Below are 22349 nucleotides of genomic sequence, written 5' to 3' on the forward strand. Positions count from 1 at the left end.
AAAAAAACCCAACAAAAAAAACCAAACAAATTTGCATCTAAGGCCCGGCCCGGGCCCCCTGGCAAGCCCGGGCCCGGGTAAAATGTACCCGCTCCCCCCCCCTCTCGGCGGCCCTGGGTATTATTACCATAAATAAATGGTGATGATGATTATCATTAATTTGTTAGCATTGTCTTCATGCATATAGATATTATTTATTTGCTTGTTGCCACTTCTAATATGTTAATTTGCCCATTTTAGCCATTTAGGACATATCGTCATTCTCTTTTTTTCCCAACACTCTATGAGCCATCAATCTGTGTTTAGCGGTGTTTTTTCACTTTATTTATGTTATGTTATTTGGGCAGGTTAGAATCACCTTGCCATTTTACCTAGCTGCTTCATAGATACCAGTAATCGGTTAGTGCGCAGTTCTTTCTTGTTTTAAAATTCAGCGGCGGAGTGGCGCCTGTTGTTTTGCAGTGGCCGTTCTGTTCTTAATTCGATGCGCCCAGGCCACCAGCCTCACTCACACATGATCACTGACATCAGTGATCAGGTGCAGAAGGGGGTGCAGTGGTGTGATGAAGGAACATATGTCTGATTAAGGGACATGTTAGGGCCGTCCATTGCCTTTAACAAGTGCATAATTCATAGGCTTATTGTGTCAAGTTTTTGTTCCGAAATCTAACACCTGGATACCTCCCCTCTAGAAATCCTGTGTCTGCAGTGGAGTCTGGACAGCGTTCTGCATCAAACATCACTGCATCTGGACCGCTGGTGGAGGTAAGGTTTATCTTTTTATTTGGTGTGCTTGCAAGGGGGGGGCGGTATTTTGACATTTTGACTAGGGCGCTGAGAACCCTTGCATCGGCCCTGTGTAAATATATATATATAATATATAATCAATTGGGGCCTGTCGTAAGATCTGAAATTATCAGACTTCTATTTCTCAATCTGCATGGTCATTTCATAATTTAAACCAAATATGGTAGCTTCCCTGTGACTCATATTCCGCCACAGACACAAACATCTTAGTAAAACACTTTCTGAAAATAGATATAAACTGGAAACAAGAAAAAAAAATGCCCATCCTTGCAGTAGTGGACCCAATCTCACATGACATACACACTTATATTCACTTCCTCACTAAAGTGCATAAGCCTTTCTACAAGCAATCTGATGTAGGTAACTTTAGTATCAGGTGCAAAGCTTGCCTTGATCACAGTGCAATACTTCATTGCAACTCCAGAGAGAATGTCAAATGAATAGCGGAACTTTATACTCCAACACGCATATCTGTCCCAATCTGTTGAATTAAAATTTTTAAATTAAACTAGCCTCATTGTACCAGTTTTCATCTTAGCTTTTCTATAATAGTTCAGAGCCTGGCCAACTGTGAGTCTAATCCCTCAAACCCTAAAATGTAAACAGATGCACCAAACCAGACAAGTGCTGTTTTACCGAAGCAGACACAGGTTAGAGAACAGGTTTCCCAAATAACTAGAGCCACAACCCTAAACACTCCTAGTCATTTGTGTAAACACCCACCTGAGCTACCCATCTATGCCACTCCTTCCATACTGTACCCCATGGTGCCCATGTGCTGCCTGCCAGTGAGCATATTACCTCTGATTATTTTTCGCAAGACATCTGCCAGAGAAACCCCAAGTACTTACAGCCATGATCGTCTCCCTCTGGCACCAGCACATTGAATTTGTTCATTTGGAATTAATATAAAGCATCAAAGATCCCACTATTTGACCCTGCTACCCTGGAACATATTTTGCATAAAAGACCCTGGCAAATATTATTACAATAAAAGCGTACTTTTACTACATAGTTCCACTGCCAACACTTTTAGGAACAGTTCAAGCTGTGCTATTTACTTATTAATCCTGCATCATTTTATCCCTCTGGCGCTGTACCATTACACCATTTATTTTGAAAGTATGCCCGAATCCCACTGTTCCTGCTGCGTCCGGGAAAAGGTACAGTTCCCCGTTATAAACCATCTCTGTTTGCCTTATTGACCTCCCATTATAACTGCATATAAATTAGTCATATTTCCTCAAATCCTTTCCCATCTCCTCATTTATCCTAATAAAATTCTATGTATTTTTTGCCTTCTTGTGGTTAAAAATCTGTCCCACAAGTAAGATCCTGGTTGCAAAATTTACCATACCCAGAAATGGTGTAAGATAACCTTATGCACTGTAAGTATATTGTCAACCAAGGTCATAAAGGCCATTAATTTGTCCTGTTGCAGCCTATATTCCATTCTGTATTAACTCAAACCATGTTTGAATTACGGTGTTCGGTCTTATACTTATCCTAAAATCTCCACGTATTCATAGCACACATAATCTCCCTCTCTGAATCTGATAATTCCCCAGGTTTCTCTTCTGGGTCCCTAGTCCCCCACTTCCTGATATCCTGAAGCTCACTTATTTTTTCTCTTCGCCCAATCGCCCAGATCTTTCCACTGTGTCCCTACTTGGCCAATATCATGTCTCAACTGGGGCCGTTTGTGGCCTGACCTCACTTGGGATGGGCTATTTTCTGGCACTCAGATGTAGAATTTCCACTTGATTACCCTCTGAGATCTGCTTCACCACACACTCTCTGAACACACTTACTCACTATATGAGCATATATTCATTCTCCCTTGCACACATCATTCCTCTCTCACGTGTATAGGATAAATGCCCCCCTCAAATGCAACATGGTTTTGCCAAGGTGCAAAGTTACACCTTTTTTTGCTTTCCTTTACTGAATGAAGTCTTTTGTGAGCAACATGTTTTCTCCATATAGAACAGTGGAACTCAGCCTGTAGAAGTGTCCAGAACGGTAGTCTTCCAAAGCCAAAATGGTCAAGAGCCAAAAGGGTAGTAGTACACAGCCAAGGGTCAAAACTCAGGTTCCCAGAAGCTGGTTGACAGAGAGAAACTCAATAAACTGGAAATGTGTGGTTCTGAGGAAGCTGTTTATGTAGGCCTGAAACAAGCCTCAAGTGCTGGGAACTAATTACTAGTAGCAGATTATTAGGCCATTCACTGATACAGATGAAAAGGAAAAAGTGTGCTGTTTTTAACTGAGATTTTGGCTCACTGTGTCAAAGCTGTACTGCTGCAACCTGGAGTTCATGGTGCATGTCCTGTAGTATCAGATTCATCCTGTGCATTGATGGTTTCAGGTGGCATAAGAAACTTTGTGTCTGTGTCGCAATAAACTAACAATGGCATTTTGGCAAAATATTGTGACTTCAATCTGCAGCCCATGCATGCAGAGAAAGCAGCTTTGATGGCAGATAAGACATCTATTAAGAGCTTTGTGAAACCTTTAGAAAAGGACTGATTTAATAATGTCCCTGACACAATGACCTTCTAGCTGATTAAATATTTGGATACATTTCTGGAACTTAGTAAAACATGATAATAATGTGCTGAAGCCCTAGCTACCCCAAGCAAAACAATATAACATTAATATGTGAAAATGTCGAAAATGTCAAAATTGTGCCGATCATTGCAGCGCAACCCATCACCCCTGGCAATGAATTAGTAGCCAGACATTTAAAAAAAAATGTTGATTTACTTGCAATATTATTTTTATTATTTCTTAGTGAATGTTAAACTATTTTTTTATTATTTTATACATGTTTTCTGTGGTAGCATGTAGTTATAAATATCTTCTAATTTAATTTAAATAGAAAAATCATCTAATTTTAAACATTTAAGCCAACATTTACAAAGCTACTGAGTTATAGTTGCAGTAAGTTTCAAAGTTAGATAGGAAGAGGGAATGTATTAACACAAGTTGGACGTCTAGTACCATTTATGTCATTTGGAAGAATTTACAACATAATATTATTATTCTAGGAATGTTGTAAGGAGACTAACACCACGTTCACACTGCCACCCCAGCAATATCCCGGGTTTTTGAACCTGGGATATTGCTGTGTCACAGAGCATTCCAGCTCATCAGACCCCGTTCACACTGCACCTTGGACCCAGGAATTTCCCGGGTCGACCCCCTTCATACTGAACCCGGTTCTGCCTTGGCAATAAGCGTGACTCATTACAAGAGGAGCTTTGATTGGTTGAACCTCCCCGGGTTGAAAAAACGGGTCACACCTGTCACACAGGCGGCTACCTGGGATGGACCCGGGAATAACCCTGCAAAAGTTCCGGGTCGAATTACTGGTTCATCAGACCAGGATAGATGCAAGGTCCCCCGTTCACACTGAGCCACGACCTGGGTCTTATTGCCTCGCCTCTGCAATATCCCAGGTTTTTAGGTCAGTGTGAAAGTGGTATAAGCAGTAAGAATTTCTTAGGCTTATATTTATTGTACTTTGTTTTGCATTTATTTATTCCATTTTTAACTTTTTTAATTGTATTAAGGGGAGAAACAATGACAGACACCAATATAAATCCCATATTGCAGTCAGTCAGTTATGATTATGCAAGAAAAACTATGGTAATCCATGGAAAGAGTGGATTTCACATCTTTATATTGCTGTTAGGGCTCTTTGAGTCATCTATATTATGATTACAGTTTAACTATTAATATTCTTTTTTTCCCTTACCCCCTCACCCCTCACCCTCCCTGGAATAATTCACAGTTGGGTTTAAAGTAAATGTTTCATTACACCATTAAATAGGTGAGCGGAACAAACATATTGAAATATACACAGTGAAATATACAGTGAGTACTATTTCTGGCTCAAAATTTTGAACAGCTCATCAAACCTATTAAGAAATTTCAGTGATCTTTACAGCACAGTGCTCACTCTAAATCAGTGAGTGTAAAATTCTACACATTAAAAAACACTGAAACTTAATTTTTACAGTACACACTATATTAATTATTTATTTTAATGGAGCCCATCTGCGCCAGAGTGTTCAATCCTCAAGTTATCAGTTAGGATGCCACAATGCTACCAGACAACACTGCTATTGCCATTGCATTCTATAAATACTTTACAGTATTTAACCAACATTTAGAGGTCCTGTTTAAGCACACTAATACAACACCTCCCTCACAAAACTTTAATCACAAATTCACTTTTACTGCAGTATGTGAAGAGGAAGTTGAGCACAAGGTTACAACCAACTTGGTTTTGACCAGTTGGAGTCAAAGTTCCTATGCCTTAATGTCCTGGTCATTGCTAAACCTTTTACCTTAATTTTAAATTATATTTTGTTATTTGATCAAATTTCCAAGGAATGGGAAATGACTATAGTCAACCGAACTACAAAAGTGGTGACAGAAGAATTATTTCAAATTTATCTACTTGTTTCTCTGCTGCCTATATTGTCCAAATACATGGAATAATGTGTTAATTCCCAAATCTGCAACTTTTCAAAATAACAAATATCCTGAGTCCATTTTAATCTGGCTTACTACAATCATGTAACTATAAAACACACCATTGTACTATGCTATCAGATCTAGACTGGCTGTCACTGGAGTCTAGAAGTAGAGTTCACTTTGCCTGTGTGTCCTTCAAATACTTTATGGACAAGTTACCCAGTTACCACAGTAGACTTCTTACACCTCCTGTACCACAGCACTTACCACTTAAGATCTACCTCCAGAAGCCCAAGAATGGTTCCTAAACTTAATAAGGAATCAAGATGTTATGCCTTCTACTACCAGCCCCCAATCCCATTTTTGAAACAATCTACTTGAGTGACAATAAATATGCCACCTATCTCTCACATCCTCTGTTATTTGGTTCTACTGTATAAACATGTATGTAATTGTAATACTTAATGGCTTTTCTGTATAATTAGGTCACAACTGTATATGATGTATCGAGGACATACTTGAAAACGAGAGGTGATTCTCATGAATTCATTCTGGTAAAAAAAAAAAGTAAAATTCAATACATTTCAAATCCCGACCCCCGTTTAACAAATGCAATATATACAAATGCAAATAAATACAAAACTAAGTCAACTCCCCAAAGCCTAGTCTGAAATGTGAGGTCTGCAGGATACAGAGAGTAAAAGTGCTACAGTTTAGAAATGTAGCAGAGTACATTCAAAACAGTCACAACGGAAGCAAGGTCGAACCTGTGACTTCTATTGCCTTATGTTGTATTATAGTATAACAGTTTACAAGCTGCCAATTGGCAGAGGAGAACCTGATGGGTTAAGTGAGCATGATTGGGAATATGTGTATGGTGTGGCCTGTGTAATAAAGCAAACAGCAGTAATTAGAGTGTTATAACCCATGAATCATATATAAGAAAACAATTTTTAAATTATAGCTATAAAAAAAACAATAGAAATATAAAATATAATAAATAATATTAGAATAATTAAAATTAGCCAAGTAATCTACAGACCACCTATAATAACAAATTATAATTTAACATATGAAGCTTAAAGCAATTAATAGATACTTGGATCACTACTCATATAGCTGGAATCCAGAGACAAAAAGATCCCTTTTAAAAATGAAGTTGTGTGCAATAAAGTGCTTAAAATTGAAGAACACGACTTCTCTGTCCATCAGATTCCCAAAAAATATAAAAAGTAAATATGTTAATATATGGTAACAAAAGAACGAGAAATATAGATATGGATCCACCATTACAGAAAATCATACCATCTCCACCAGGATGACCCAGTGCTTCCTCAAATTTAACATTACAAAGTCAAAGCTTATCATCTTTCCCTTTGCTAAATTCACCTCCCCTTCCATATCTGCCTCACAGTCAACATTACTCTCTCCCCTTTTCCCCACATGTGCTGCCTTGATATCATCATTGATCTACTCGCTCCTTATTTCCCACCTTGACTACTGTAACCTTACCCCTCACTGGCCTCCTGCACACACGTCTTTGCCATCTTCAATACATCCCTAATGCTGCTGTAAGACTTATCTTCCTCTCCAGACACTCCTCATTCACTGCCCCTCTACCTTCAGTAGCTCTACATTACCTGAAGAATTAGGTTCAATCTGGTCACCCTTACCTACAAGGCCTTCACCAACACTTCCAGTCCATATATCTCTGCCCTCATCACGAGATACACCCCAGCATGTCCACTCCATTTTGTCTCTGACCTTGAACTCTCTCCCCCCCTCATTACTTCATCCCACTCTCATTTACAAGACTTCTCCCATGCTGCTCCCCACCTATGAAGCCCCTTGTCCAGTCCTAGCAGACTCTGCCCCAACTTTCAAATGATCCCTCAAAACTCACCTCTTAATGCTAACCTACACTATCCCCTAAACTCTCATGTCCACCCCTTCTGCCTCATTTGTTCATCATATTCACTCTTGCCACATTTGTACCTATTGTCTCTCATTACCCCCTCTGCCTAGAATGTAAGCTCTCACAGGCAAGGTCCTCTCCTACTTATGTCTCATGTCTGCCTCCCTCGTTTGATCTTGTTGTCATGTTTTAAAACTGAATACTCCAATACCTCATGCTGTTATTGCTATCTGATGACCATCTATGGAGGTGTTATAATGCTTAATTTTATGCTTCACTGTTATTATCTGAATTTGTCATTATATTTATTGTACTCATGACTGTCATATCTGTAAGATGACTGTCTGGCACTACGGAATGTGTGGCGCCTTATAAATAAACAACGATGATCATCTATTAAAAACTAAACAATATCAAATTCAGAAAGATGGTGTAAGTTTGCCTCTCCATGTTTTCTGGCATTTTATTTTGCTCTACTCACTTTTATACGATAAATATATATTTATATCTAGTAATTTTAAACATTACAATGATGACTTACAATGAATATATGCAGTATATAATCTTTAAATGTTAATGTTGGCACAAATTAATCAGCTGGCAAATCATGCATAATAAGCATTTGTAGCGATATTTGTCAATAAATCATATGTAAATGCCACAGGGATACCACATGGCAATAAGTGTTCAATAGATCAGTGTGTTATTTTTATTGTTCAAGGACCTAGAAATGTTTCTCACTTTTACTCTCTGCCTTCTGAGAACATGCATCATACACCTTCTTGCACGAACAGACCATGAACTATAGATGCCCAGATCAAATATCCTCTGTTCAGCAATCTGACATGTGCTTTCCTTTACTTACATATTGAACTTGGATTGAATAAGTGAACCTAAAAATATCAAATTGTGTTTTCATCCAAGTTGAACATGGAGGGGATTTCTGAAATGGTGATAGCAGCTCAGAAAGCATTAACACTGCAGTGAAGCAACCTACATCAAACCTAAATGTTCTACAAATTAATCATACGAAGATAGGAAAACTTAACACAAACCTATTATGTTATACTTTGTTCTTTATCAGTGAACCAGTTCATCTTTTTTATGTACTTCACAATTATCCTTTAGTTCCTGTGGGATTGTATTTGTTATAATAAAATAACAGCTTTGTTTTTTTATTTTTAGCACATAATGGCCCCCCAAAAAATAATAAATAAATAAATATATATATATATATATATATATATATATATATATATATCTAATATATAAATGCTTAGTGGCGTCTGTCTGTCTGTGTGTGAAAAAAAAACAACAAGTTGCAGCGCCACCTGCTGGGCAGAGTTATACACTGACCTACTAAATTCTTAGTGTGTGTGGGAAAAAAAATTCAAAAAGGGCTGAAATTTGGTAGGACTCAAACTCATTTTCGTGAGGTAATTTTACCTCATAAACACACATGTGTAGAGGCGTGCGTTAGTGTGTGTGTGTGTGTGTGTGGAAAAACTATTTTCTCAGAAAGGGCTCATCCAATTGACCTGAAATTTGGTATACTGACATTATTTGACAAAAAAATTAGAATAGTCAAGTCAGTTAACTTCCATCATCCCCCCTTCCCCCGTGGGAGGGGTAGTAAAGGTTAAATTTACAAGTTGAGGGGTCAAACTCATTTTCGTGAGGTAATTTTACCTTATGAACACACATTAAAAAGGGTGCTTGCATCGGGAAGTAACGATCTTCCCCTGAGGAGGCCTGGGCTAGGCCCAAATGCATGACAAGAACCTTTTTAACACCTTAAGTAGCTTGATTTGACTAGAATGCATGAGTATCATGCACGGGTTAACTTGTATATATATATATATATATATATATATATATATATACAGTATAAATTGCTAAAATACTCAAAATGTGAAACAGCTGCAATTTGAGAAATATGCCTTTAATGAAATTAAACCCTTTCTTATTGGTGGACACCTCCATGAAACCAGACAATAAGAGAAAAAGAGTCTAGAGCTCAATGTTTAATTAAAAAAGTTATTTTTGGTAGAAAAGCCTAAATAGAGAAATACACCTTAAATGTATAATCCATGTTTCGTCTCCATGGGGTTACACAAGTTAAATAAAAGAAAAACATTTAATGCTCTCTGCTTGTACAAATAGTATTACTGGGCAATGTTTAAATGAAGTACCACTCCCCTATTTTTATGCAAGATAAAACCCTTTAGATATATACTGTGAAATACCTAGTTGTCTATATTAGATAATTGGCATTTGTCATGAACATTGAGAACTTAGTTATTTATAAGGGTTAACCCATCACATAACTGTGGTGACTAAGGCTTAAATCATAACTGCAGTGTAAATATGGTATCTCATATGAATCAATTGATAAATTGAGCTACTAAAGTGTAAAATGTGAATTTAAAGAGTCTGTTGTGTGTGTATTCGGTGGCTCTGCATATCCCAGTGTTAGAAGATAGCAGTGTCACCTGTAGCAGCTTCAAAGGCCCCTGCGGTGAGCTATATCCTGGCCTGGGATGGAGTTTTGATACCTGAATAGACTTTTAGGAACCGCATGGTGTCTGGCTCAAGGAGACCATGTGCTGAATTGGCTATATTGTATATAGACAAGAATAATTCAGTTTTAAAATATGCCACTTAAAATCAAGTAGTGATCAACCACATATTCCTCAATAGCAAGATGAAGGGCAGATCATATGTCAAATTAAGAATTCTGCCACACAGAGCAGTTGAGGAAATGATTATAAACTCAACTGATACGGTGTACCTAGGCCTGTTTGGTATCAATAGATGGGTAAATTCACAGGGGATATATTAATAATAAAATTGTGTCTGTGTGACGCTCCACAGAAAAGCTATGTCACATAGTAGAATTGGGTAGTAAATTAGAAAACATGCAAATGGTGATTGAAAAAAGTGTCACAGACCACAAACCCTGGAGGTGGGGACAGTTGTGGAAGTGTCTTTAAAAAACTGGGACCAGTTACAACAAATTGTCAGTCTTTTGGGAAATTAATCATTCATTGATAAGCTGTCCATCTTCAAGCCAATTTCCCTTGGCTCAGAATATGCCACTTCGATGTAAGTTATACTCTGAATTTAATCTCTTTATTTTAAACTGTTTTGCTTGTGTATGTTATGTCAATTGTTTATTGGTTTTTTTATTAACCTATAAGCATTGTACTTTTTGTATATTAAATCTAAAAATGTAATAGTTCATGTCCTTATTGCTCTAAACGAATCCATTGCCTGTTTAGAAGAGAGAAATTGATTGGCTTGGGTTAACTCTTATAAACCAGAGGGTGAAATTTTAACTGTTTAGCTATCAGAGCACCGAATGTGCGCAGTTGTATAATTGAGTCATCGGTTTGCTACTGGCCTTATACGTAGCTGGTGGCAGTTGGCGGAGAGCTGTGGAAGCGGGTGTCTGTGTTGGGAGTAAATCTGTAGCCTTAGAGAAAGAGGTGAGTGCGAGATTTGGGCTGGAATCGGGTATGTTCCTTTACAGTAAGCTTCCAAGTCACGAGTAAGCATAGGGCGGTTTGTGACAGCACCTTGGGTGAGACAGAACAATAACACCCCCAAATCCATCTTAGTGAAAATGTCTGTACTGTAGAACTTCCCTCAATGGAAAGTGAAAGAACTGCTTCTTATTTCGTAGGAAATAGCAGTAATGTAAAGAATGGAAAGTGGAATTAGAGAGATTAGGGAGGTGTGCTACCACTTTTCACACTTTCACTTTTACAAATAGCTTAATGGGACATGATGAGGGATATATATATATATATATATATATATATATATATATATATATATATATAATTAGTTGTTAAACAAGCTGACAAAGGGGATGGAGTGGTGATATTGGATATAACTGATTATATAGAAGGAGCCTTAAGACTTCTTAATGATGTAAAATCCTACACGAAAGTATCTAAAGACCCCACAGTGGAATTTATTTCCACTTTAAGAACAACCCTTACTAAAGGCATACCCGACCACATCATTGCTAAAGATGAATATCAATGTCTTCTAATTTCATATCCGATTATTCCTATCTTTTACTACCTTCCAAAGATATATAAGATTTAGAAAAAATGCCAGGTAGACCCATTGTGGCGGGCATCGATTCCCTCACTTCACACATTTCTGAACATGTGGATGTATTCTTAAGGAAATATGTAATAGAACTAGAGTCCTATCTGAAGGACACAACAAGTGTTTTGAATATTTTTGATAATTTTGCATGGTGTCCAAATTGCATATGGCTAACTGATATGTTCAATCCCTGTATATGGCTATATAACATCAAACAGAGATTAATGCATGTTGATGCCTTTTAGATGCAGACCCCTCTCTTACCTCAGAGCATAAAGAATTCATTTGTGACTTGATTTTATTTATTTTAACTCATAACTATTTTAAATTTCTGGACACATTTTACCTTCAGGTCTGTGGGACAGCCATGGGGATTATTTTCACACCGAGTTTCGCGAATTTGGTTATGGAATGTTGGGAGAAAGAGTTTGTCCTAAACCCCAACCCTTACTCTAAACACACCAAGTTATATAAAAGATATATCGATGACATACTGATGGTATGAGAAGATGATGAGGAATCTATTACATTTTTTTTATTGTATATTGATTCTAATAATTATAATTTAAAATTTACAGTAAACCATAATGCCACCAGTATACAATACCTGGACTTAGTTCTTTCAGGCATAAATACTAGAGTCACAGTGCCGTTTTTATTCATATTATGTATGTACTGTATAGGACAGTTTAGTGGATTCTATTGTTATTGATATTAGGTCTTCCTTTTATATTCATTGTCATTTTTAACCTATATTTTATGCCTCAGATTTTGTTTGTATACATATATATTTATATATCCTTTTTTTTGTATATGCATTTCTATATTCAATGAGGTTACTAACATTTATATTTAATCATTTTCATACATTTTTGTTAATTATGAACAGATATGTGCATAATATTAGTTCATTGCTTGGTATATTATATTTATTGCTCTATATACAAAACACTTGCCCCTTTTAAAGATGGCCACTGCTGTCCTATTTGATATAGATTATTCATCCTGAGCTCTTAAGGAAAATGGCCAACGCTACTGAACTAAGTAACCAATATATAATGAGCTAGAAGCGAGTTATTTTCTTCTTACATGGTGCTGTTACCTAGCCGGAGTATGCTTTTTATGACTTCATTAAGAACATTGATATTTCCAACAAGAAGTGATAATCGAAAGCCGTGCATTTGTAGTAGATGCCGCAAATTGCACAGGCTCAAAATGGCAGCCGCCACCACTATACAAGATCTTACATTGGAACATAATATTTACCCTCCTGATGAAGTCTATATAACAAAAAGCGATAAGGATATATATGTAAGGTTTTTATCTCTGTGCTCTCCATATCAAGCATTTGGTGTACCTGTGTTTTGCTCCACAGACTACCATTGGAATTCAGCATTTTGAGATACCGATAAGCCTATTATTATTTAGATGACACGTGAGTGTGCATTTTAAATGTTTAATAAACTGCTGTTTTAAAATTTACTACACTATATGGAAATTCTCCCTTTTTTCCTTGGTTCTGGAATGAGCGTTTGAGTTACCAGGATGAATAGATACGGAATATGCAAAGAATTTGGTACAGATAAGCTGCTTTTTGTATTCTCTCTGGCACGCTGCTACACAGTGTTTTATATAGAATATTCACTGGTGTCATAACTACTACTCTATTCTTTGTTTCTTTCCCTCTGCCCTTATGTATACATATGGTTGGAGATGATGGAAGATATGTGGCATTGACACATCCAGCATTATGTGATGAGCTTTGATACTTCTTATATCTGGTACGCATATAATACACATTTGGGCTTTTGGGGATACTTCCCAGAAGAAACTACACCATTAGGCGTCCTCTTGTCCCTACTGCTTGCTATTTTCCATATATATATATATATATATATTTATATGCAAATCCTTGGTCCTGGCGAAGTGAATAAAGAACTTGATCTACAAGGCCAACATATTTAGCAGAATGACTTTCTTTTCATCTTCTCATTCAGCTTCTCCAGTTGCTATTCCAGTAGTTGGATTAAGGGTATGACTTGACTGGCAGTGTCTGACTGACATCAATTTATTACATTTTCATATGGTTTGAATAGCTTGCATAAAACAGAAATGATTCTTCAGTGAGTAAAATGTCCCACCACTCCATATTTCATGGCTTGATGTGTAGGTCTTGATGACATGTTTCTGTCCTCTAGTCGCTAAAGCATATAAAGTGTGCAATTCTTCCTTGTTACCTCTTGTTTCAGTTTGTGGCATGGCAGATGAAATGTTTTTGCAGCTGCTGCAATGTTTGAAATTGCCCAGAAAATTTACGGCCCACAGACAGCATCTCCTGCATTGTCCTTTCATTCTGCACCACCAAGTTTATTGTGTCTGAAAAACATGGTACATATTCAAATTTGCCCAGTTGTACAAAGTTTTCTCCGCTATCGGCAATGCGGAATATTAAGGAGAGTCTTAGCAAAGCGAACAATTTTGCCTTGACATTCATGAGTTTTTCCAACAGATTGACACTGGTATGTTTCTTAAGTGAAACCAGCAATACAGAGAGTGACTTGCCTTTGAATGACCTGACATTATGTGCTAGCACTGCTATGCTGAAAGGATGAGGAGAAGGATGATTAAGGCACCTGTGCTGCTACTGCTGATGGTGATACACCTACCCAGTGGGTTGTCAAAGTCATGCAGTCTTTTGTTTGACCAGTACCGCTTGTCTACATATACTTAGTTAAGTGAATAGTCAGTACAATGGCATTTTGTCGGGACTTTTTGTTTAGTCGGGACTTTTTGTTTAGCTTCCCAGTACAGCTAAGGAATTTCTATTAGAGAAATGGAATAGAGATGGAATTTAGTAGCATGGAAACATGACCTCAACTAATCTGCTAAAACCTGATGCATTGATGGTAGAAATTGGACGCACATCTGATGCTAACATCGCTGTCATGGCTTTAGTGATCTGCTGTGCAATAGGATGCTGGCTGTCATACTTGGTTCCTCTTGCAAACGCTATATTCACAACAATTGTTGCTTAATGATCTTCTTACTCTTCTTGCTCCCCTTCTGCATTGGAGTATCACCCCCAGCAGCAGCAGCTGTAGCATGGAAGATGCCTCTTGGGAATCATGGATTGCATTACGGGAGTCAGTTTGAATTTGAAAATTGTATGCTGGACTATGCACTTATAATGAGGAGGTTGACGATGAAGGTGTTGACGGTGAAGGTTGCATATGGTGTCTATTCATTTTGCTGATAGCTGATGCTGGGCTGCTTGTTACTATACACAATTTCCCACTACTTGAATGAACTTGCTGCAACTTACATAACAGGGAGGAGGTGATAGGTGATCTATGTCCCTACCTCTACTTATTGTGGTGTCACAAAGGTTACAGATGCCTTGACAAATGTTGTCTGAAAGGATGAGAAGAAGGATGTCTGGGTTGAGATAAAAATATTTCCGAACACAAGAGGTGCTTATTTGGACATAAAAGTCATGTGACCTCTTCCTAATTATCTTGTTCAAGTACAAAACATTCATCATTTTCCGATCAACAAGTATCCCCCTCATCCTGTTCTACATTAACAAAGTTCCAAAGTAGCACCCTCAATTTATATTTCTATTTCTAAATCATCATCATTAATACTCATCCTTACATTTACAAAGGATTGAGGCATTATAGAAGGAGGCTAATCTAAAAACATCAGACTCTCATGAAGCACTCATGGATACACTTAGACTCTCCTAAGTTGTTCTCTAGCCTTGTTTTTTTTTCTAGCGATACTTGTGCTCAGCTTTTGGAAAACCGAGCCCACTTGAACATCACAGATCGTGCGCCCTCAGAAACTGAAAACGAGGCAAAACCTCATTGTTCCGGCGCCATTTCTCAGAGAGACACAGAAGGGGAACCAGGGTTCTTGACAATCTCCAGTGCAGTTGGGCAGTGTGATTAATGAAAGAGAAAGATGAGGGCTGGCACTGTTCTTAAAAGTCTGCAATCACATTCTACTGTGCCGTAGCTCACCCAGAAACAGGTGAGCTGGCAGTGTTCAGTGAGGAAAGAGAAATAATAAGGCTGGCAGTGTTATTAAAAGTCTCCAGTCACATTGCTGTGAGCAGCTGGCACCAGTCATGATGATAGTAATCCCACTGCTAAATCCTATGTTAAAGTGCATAGTGTTTTTAAGTCAGGGAAACAAAAATGAAAAAAAAAAAAAAAACATTTTACCTTGGTAAAGAAAAACAGACCTGTAATCAAGCCAAAGTTAACTGCAGAAAAACATAAAATTGCCAACATGCCATTCTACACATGTAGAATGGCAAGGAAAGAATCAGGCCTTCATCTTTCTCTATGAGTGCTAGTTCTGCAACTGTCAGTGAGGCATCTTCTTGTAAGGTCAGTCATGACGATGCAAGACCTTGACATTCAGACTTAAAAAGTGGTTCCAAAATACTTTAAGTGTAAAAGCCGAGCTGGAAAAAAACTGTAAGAAAAAACTGTATGTTCAGATTCAGAATTGACACAAATCTCTGATACTGTAGTCATAAAGAAGTCTCCTTTCAGCATTTCTGCAGATGTGTGGATGCGCAGCCCAAGTGTAACCGGTGATACATAAATTGAGAATGCCACTTTGGAATTGGAACAGGATGAGGGACATATTTGTGTAGCTGACGATGGCGCTAATGAGGATGTTGATGACAATGATGCTGTTTGTGTAAGTCCTGTACCAATGGAAGCAGTTCTTGCCAGTGATAAGAAGAAGACCATTGTCATGACTGGGCATAAAACCAAAAAGTCAACCTCTTATGTGTGAAATTATTTTTACCCAAATCATAACAACAGTTGTCTAGCCATTTGTAACGTTTGTAAAGCCACAGTCAGTAGAGGTAGGAACCTTAACCATCTAGGAACCTCATCCATGTTATGCCATTTGAAGAGAGTTCATGGGAAGCTTTTGGGAAAATCTGAAACTTATGCTAAAAAAATAACAACAATAACAACAAGCAGTCCACCATCAGCTAGCTCCCTTCTCTCACCTAGATCCTGGCACCTGTAATCTACACCCACAACACCAAGTCCTGCATCCAAGTTGCTAAGGCGAAATGACTCCTCCACTATCCAGGATTCTTCAAAAGAATTCTTCAGTGTTAGTGCCCATGCTGTTGCTGCTGGGGGTGGACCTTCATTCCAGAAGCAGACAAAATAGACTAAATAGAAGACTACTAGTAGTTTACAACAATTGACTGTTCAACAATCCTTTTCAAGAGGAAGCAAGTATGAAAGTTGTCACCCAGTCGCAAAGCGGATCACAGATGCCATGATGACTATGCTAGTATTAGATCTGCGTCCAATATTCACTTTTAATGCAGCTGGTTTTAGACAATTAATTAAGGTCTTGTGTCCCCGTTACCAAATTCCATCACAACACCATTTTACTAGAAAAGCTATTCTTCACCTCTATCAGAAGGTTCATAAAAATTTAATTATTGGGCTACAAAATGCCAATCTACCCATTGTACACTTAACCATAGATATGTGGACAAGCGGAAGTGGACAAACTAAAGAATATATGACTGTGACAATCCACTTGGTTGGTGATTTGCCAAGAACAGCAGCAGCATGTACCCAATTACGTCAGATTTTTTAGAGGCAGGCTACTCTGTGTATCACCGGCTTCACTAAGAGGCATACAGCTAAGGGATGTCATTGCTACATGGCTTATCCCACTTGGACTCTCCTCGGGATATGTCATTTCTGATAACACCACCAATATTGTGAAAGCATTATAGCTGGGTGAATTCCATCACAGTCCCTATTTTGCTCAAACAATCGAGTTGGTGGTGCAAAGCTAATAATATTTTGGGACATTTTCGGCATTCAGCATGTAGGAGAATGTAGCAGCTGAAGCTAGAGGTGGTAAGAAGGTGGAATTCCACCCTTTATATGCTTCTGAAGATGGAGAAACAGCAAAAAGCCATCCATGCTTACTCCACAAGCTATGACATTGGGAAAGGAGGGGGAATGTATTTTTGTCCAGAGCAGTGGAAAATACTTTTGTGCAAGATGTTGAAACCATTCGAAGTAGTCACCTGTGAAGTGAGTTCAGACACTGCTAGCTTGAGCCAAGTGATTCCCTTAATTAGAGTTTTGGAAAAGCAGCTTGAGAAAGTTAAGGAGGAGATGAAACAAAGCAATTAAGCTAACTTTGGCGGACTTGTAAATTAAGTACTTTATTCACTTTGCCAGGATCCAAGAGTTAACAAAATCTTGAAATCGGATCACTAAATTTTGGCGACTGCGCTTGATCCTAGGTTTAAGAGATAGGTAGTCTCTTTGCTTCAAACTGATCTAGATCTCAAGAGATGCAAGGAGCTCCTGGTGAGCAAGTTGACAGCTCAAGTGGTATGTGGCACGACGACGTCTCCTTCAGTTTCTCAGTCACAGAGACACAGAGATGATGCAGATGACTCAGCATAACATTTTGACATCTGGTCTGGTGTAAAAGAATTGACCAAAAAACGTGACAACTCTGCCGTAACTCCTCCTGATCCTACTATTAACATCCAAAGAATGGTGGAGGATTCTTTTAATGACAGAATAGAAATAAACATTTCAGACAGTCCCATTACATACTGGGAGGAAAAAAGTGCAATTTGGAGACCCATATACCAACTCGCTTTGCAATACCTAAGCTGCCTACCCTCCAGTGTGTACTCAGAAAGATTCTTCAGCATAGCCGGGAACTTGTCAGTGATCAGCGTAGGAGGCTACTTCCTAAAAATGTGGAAAAGATAATGTTCATCAAAATGAACTACAAATTCCATGAGGAAGGCCTTTCATCAAAGTACAGAGACTTATGTAATGGTGGATTCCAGCAGGGATGAATTAATATTGTGTGAGGATGATGTACACACTGATGAGGGTGAAGATGAGGCTGAGGATGATGACACCAACGTCTTGCCACTGTAGAGTTCATTAACAGCACTGTTAGCTTAGGCGCCTTAAGCCCATTGTTAACTTGTTTTGTGGAGGCCCAAACAAACCAAGCACCTCAGCCACAAACGTGGCTACCCTTGTCGCTGAAGTGCTTGGTTTATTAAAATGTGCATGTCCTTTTTAAGATCTATTATAAGGGTGGATGGGAGGCACCAAGGACAATTCCATCTTGCACCACTTTTCTTTTCAGATACTGCTGTGTGCCAATGTTACTTACATGTGCTATAAAATGTCGCTTGCAGAAGTAATGTAAGCATGGATGTTTAAATAGACATGTATATGTATTACTCAAACCTTCCACTTTGCTGCTGTTTCATCAGTATTGCACAAAGTGTTTGTAATTTGCATTTTAGGTACCTAGCTATATTTTATTTTTGGGGAGATTGGGGCAATTCGAAGCTCAGTGATGACCTTGCTTTTTGCTGTAAATGTCAATGACTCTTTTTAGTGTACTGTCTGGAACAAGATCCGATATACTCATATCAGAGTGATCACAGCCAATTTTTGGACACCTGGCAGATTTACCCTTCTGAAGTTTGCTTTCAATCATCCTTTCAATTGCTTCTCTCTCGTACCTGTGACCACATACTTTGTTTTTCACTGGGTTCACCATCTCCAATTGTGTTATAGGACAAGTGAAATTTGCAGTGCTCTGGGTGACAGCGATCTTCTTGTCTTCATCTTCCAAAGCTTAGTCTGCAGGGGCCGGTGACGCACCCATTTGTTTTCTCCAGTCTCTTAGCTGTTCTTTAAACTGGACATATTTATCGTCCTGCCTCAGGGTCTCCTCTGTATTTGTCACATGCCGGACCCATAGACAAGTACATTGTTACCTTCTTTCTGGAAGCGGTGATCTAGGTTACTAAACTTCTTTTTCAAGGCATCATCTGTATTTGGTTCTGCGCATGTGCCGCCTGTTACCCTCTGGTTGAACTGCCGCTGTGCCAGTGATTCGTCTGCTAGCCTCTGAGTTATTATTTATGGATCAGCTACGTTCTACTCCACCACTGTTTTCATCTGAACTATAGCTGGATCAGTGATTCCTCAATGAGCATTCTAGTATGCTTAACAGCAGTAGCAGGACCACTATTAGCAAAAACTGAGCTTGGTCTGAGCCTTTTCTTGCTACTGAGGCTGGTGTATGTTAGGTATTTTCCTTATTTGGACATATCACCACATTCAGCAGAAACCTCTTCCTTAATCCTTACATCAAAAGCAGATGTTTTATTTGAGATTGGCAAACAGTGTTTGGATTTTGAGCACACTTTATTACACTTTCTTCCCACATGAACTTTTTTATTAGTATAGATTAAAAAAAAGTACTACTACTGCCAGTACCATCACAGAATTGCATTCAGATTGAAAACCTTTGGAATTTAAATGCAAGAAATATATATATATTTTCTTTGGAGGGGGGGCTGCTCACAGTCAAAGAGCACCCTGAGAGGGGCCCTTATGGTCTAAAAGTAAGGGCATAGTGTCATCATTCATGAAAAGAGAAAATTGTTATTGTTACCCTCATCTCTCTCATTGCCAACTCCATATCTCACTCATACCCGCTCCATATTTCATTCACTGCCCCCCCCCCCATACCTCTCCAATTGCCTCCTCCTTTCTCCCATTACTGTCCATTCCATATAGCTCACATTGCAGCCACCTCCACATAGCTCTGTCTCTTCAAATTTTACTTACTTTCAATGTTGAGACCCCTGGCGTTGTTCTTTAGCATCGCTGCACGCTCCTTGCTGCTCAGAGAGGAAGAGAATATAATTCCTCAATGAGCATTGTGGGGCTGCCCGGTGTCTCCGTGGAAAACTCAGACAGTGCTCCGAGAAGTCTGTGATCTCAGGTTAGCCTAATACAAGCAAATAACTATGTCTGGCAGTAGGTGCCAGGGAGGCCCTGGGAATGGGGGGCCTCGGGCATATGCCTCCTGTGCCTCCCTTAAACCGGCTTTGTCTGCAGCATTTTACAATTGGAAACCAACAGTTAATAAAACAGACAGGGCATTAACACATACACAAAGTGGTATGAGAGCCCTGTTCGCAAGTTTACAATCTGGATGGTGTTATATATCTAAGAGTGCCTCCATTATGTATTAATTATAAAGGTGATAACAATAGATAGATAGATAGATAGATAGATAGATAGATAGATAGATAGATAGATAGATAGATACTGTCTTATAATTGTGTACATGCATTGTTATTTGTTGATTGTATACTGACAAGATTTTGTCTTGAATATATTAATGCTTCTGTCACAAGGAAATTGGTCATAGTTGCTTGTCTCATCACAGTACAGTACATTTATAATCTTTCAGGTTATATTTAGCCCCTACTTTAATATTGATGCAGCTTTTTGGCACAAGGGAGGTAACACACGACACACACAGGCACGCAGTGCAGACCATAATAATGCCTTTGCTGGCGTGGTGGCAATTAAAGAGTTAATCTCCCTGACCTAAATGTAAGGAGCATTTTTAAAGAAGCTCAAAATTGCTTTTTAATCCTGGCTCCTAAGGATTTCCTTTGTTGCCATCTGCTCTGCACCCTGGGTATTCAATTCCAGAATTAGGTCTCTTTAAACATCAGGAACATTGGTTGTGTTTGTCCAGTGCACCATAAAATGTTACACATCTCATGCACTGTGGTATAGCCGCTATCATGTATGGTTATTTATACATATTTAACTTGGTTTATCAAATTGAAATAGCCTTATAATATATGAAACATACGGTCCCAAAAACTATTTAGCAATAATTTCTGAATTTAGAATTTAGAAAATAAAAATATAAAATAAGGGATTTATTTGTATGCTACAGCGGTCTGGATTGTAGTTTTAAGGCCTCTGGTTTGATTCTGACTCAGACTCCTAATTGTGTGGAGATTGTAGTGTGGAGTTTTCTCTAGATGTTCCAGTTTTCCACCCACAGTCCAAAGATATACTTTTATGTTATCCGACCTCTTGCTAAATTATAGTCAAATATAAAATATAATACAATTTAGAATATTCTAAAATATATCCCAAGATCTCTCCTGTTTATTTAGATTTGAATGTACATATTTTACTAAAATCTAGGGAGCTTTTTACATACATGTAGATTTCTTTTACACACCTGCTAACATTCCAATTCGCAAAATTGTAAGTTAATCCACACCCAGGGGTATATTTACTAAACTGCGGGTTTGAAAAAGTGGAGATGTTGCCTATAGCAACTAATCAGATTCTAACTATTATTTATTTAGTACATTCTACAAAATGACAGCTAGAATCTGATTGGTTGCTATAGGCAACATCTCCACTTTTTCAAACTCGCAGTTTAGTAAATATACCCCTGGGTGTGGATCAACTGTCACGATTTTGCAAATTATTAAGGGACATTCAGTGACATCGATATTTATAAATTTGCTTGTGAGCATCACTGCAGCAGAACCCCTTAAAAAACTTTATATTCCAAATTGTTTTCTATTTTTCAATACATGTCAAGTTGCAAAGGGTAATTCAGTGACATCTATATTAAGTTGGAAAAAAAGTGTGTTTGCTTGTGAGGGCCAGCCATTCCATATTCTAAACTTTTTTCTATTTCTTAATACTTGTGAAGTTGTTAAGGGTTATTCTGTGACAGCTATATTAAGTGAGAAAAAAGGGTGTTTGCGGGTGAGGGTCAGTAGCAGAACACTTTAAAAAAAACTCTATTTTATATTCTATTTTTTTTTTATTTTTTCAATACTTGTTAAGTTGTAAATCTATATTAATTCGGACAAAAAATGTGTTTGCCTGTGAGGATCAGCAGCAGATCCCGTCAGAAAAACTCTATTCTATATTCTAAACTTTTTTCTATTTTTCAATACTTGTCAATTTGTAAAAGGTCATTCTGTGACATCTATAATAAGTGGGAAAAAAGGGTGTTAGAGTGTCAACGTAGCTGCACATCCAAAAACAGTAAACAGGGTGTTCTTGTCTCAGAGTAGCACAATCCCCCAATAAAATATAAAATTTGCTTTTTAACAAATTTTCTAAAT

This window comes from Mixophyes fleayi, chromosome 2 (assembly GCF_038048845.1).
Source record: "Mixophyes fleayi isolate aMixFle1 chromosome 2, aMixFle1.hap1, whole genome shotgun sequence".
Classification (NCBI taxonomy): Eukaryota; Metazoa; Chordata; class Amphibia; order Anura; family Limnodynastidae; genus Mixophyes; species Mixophyes fleayi.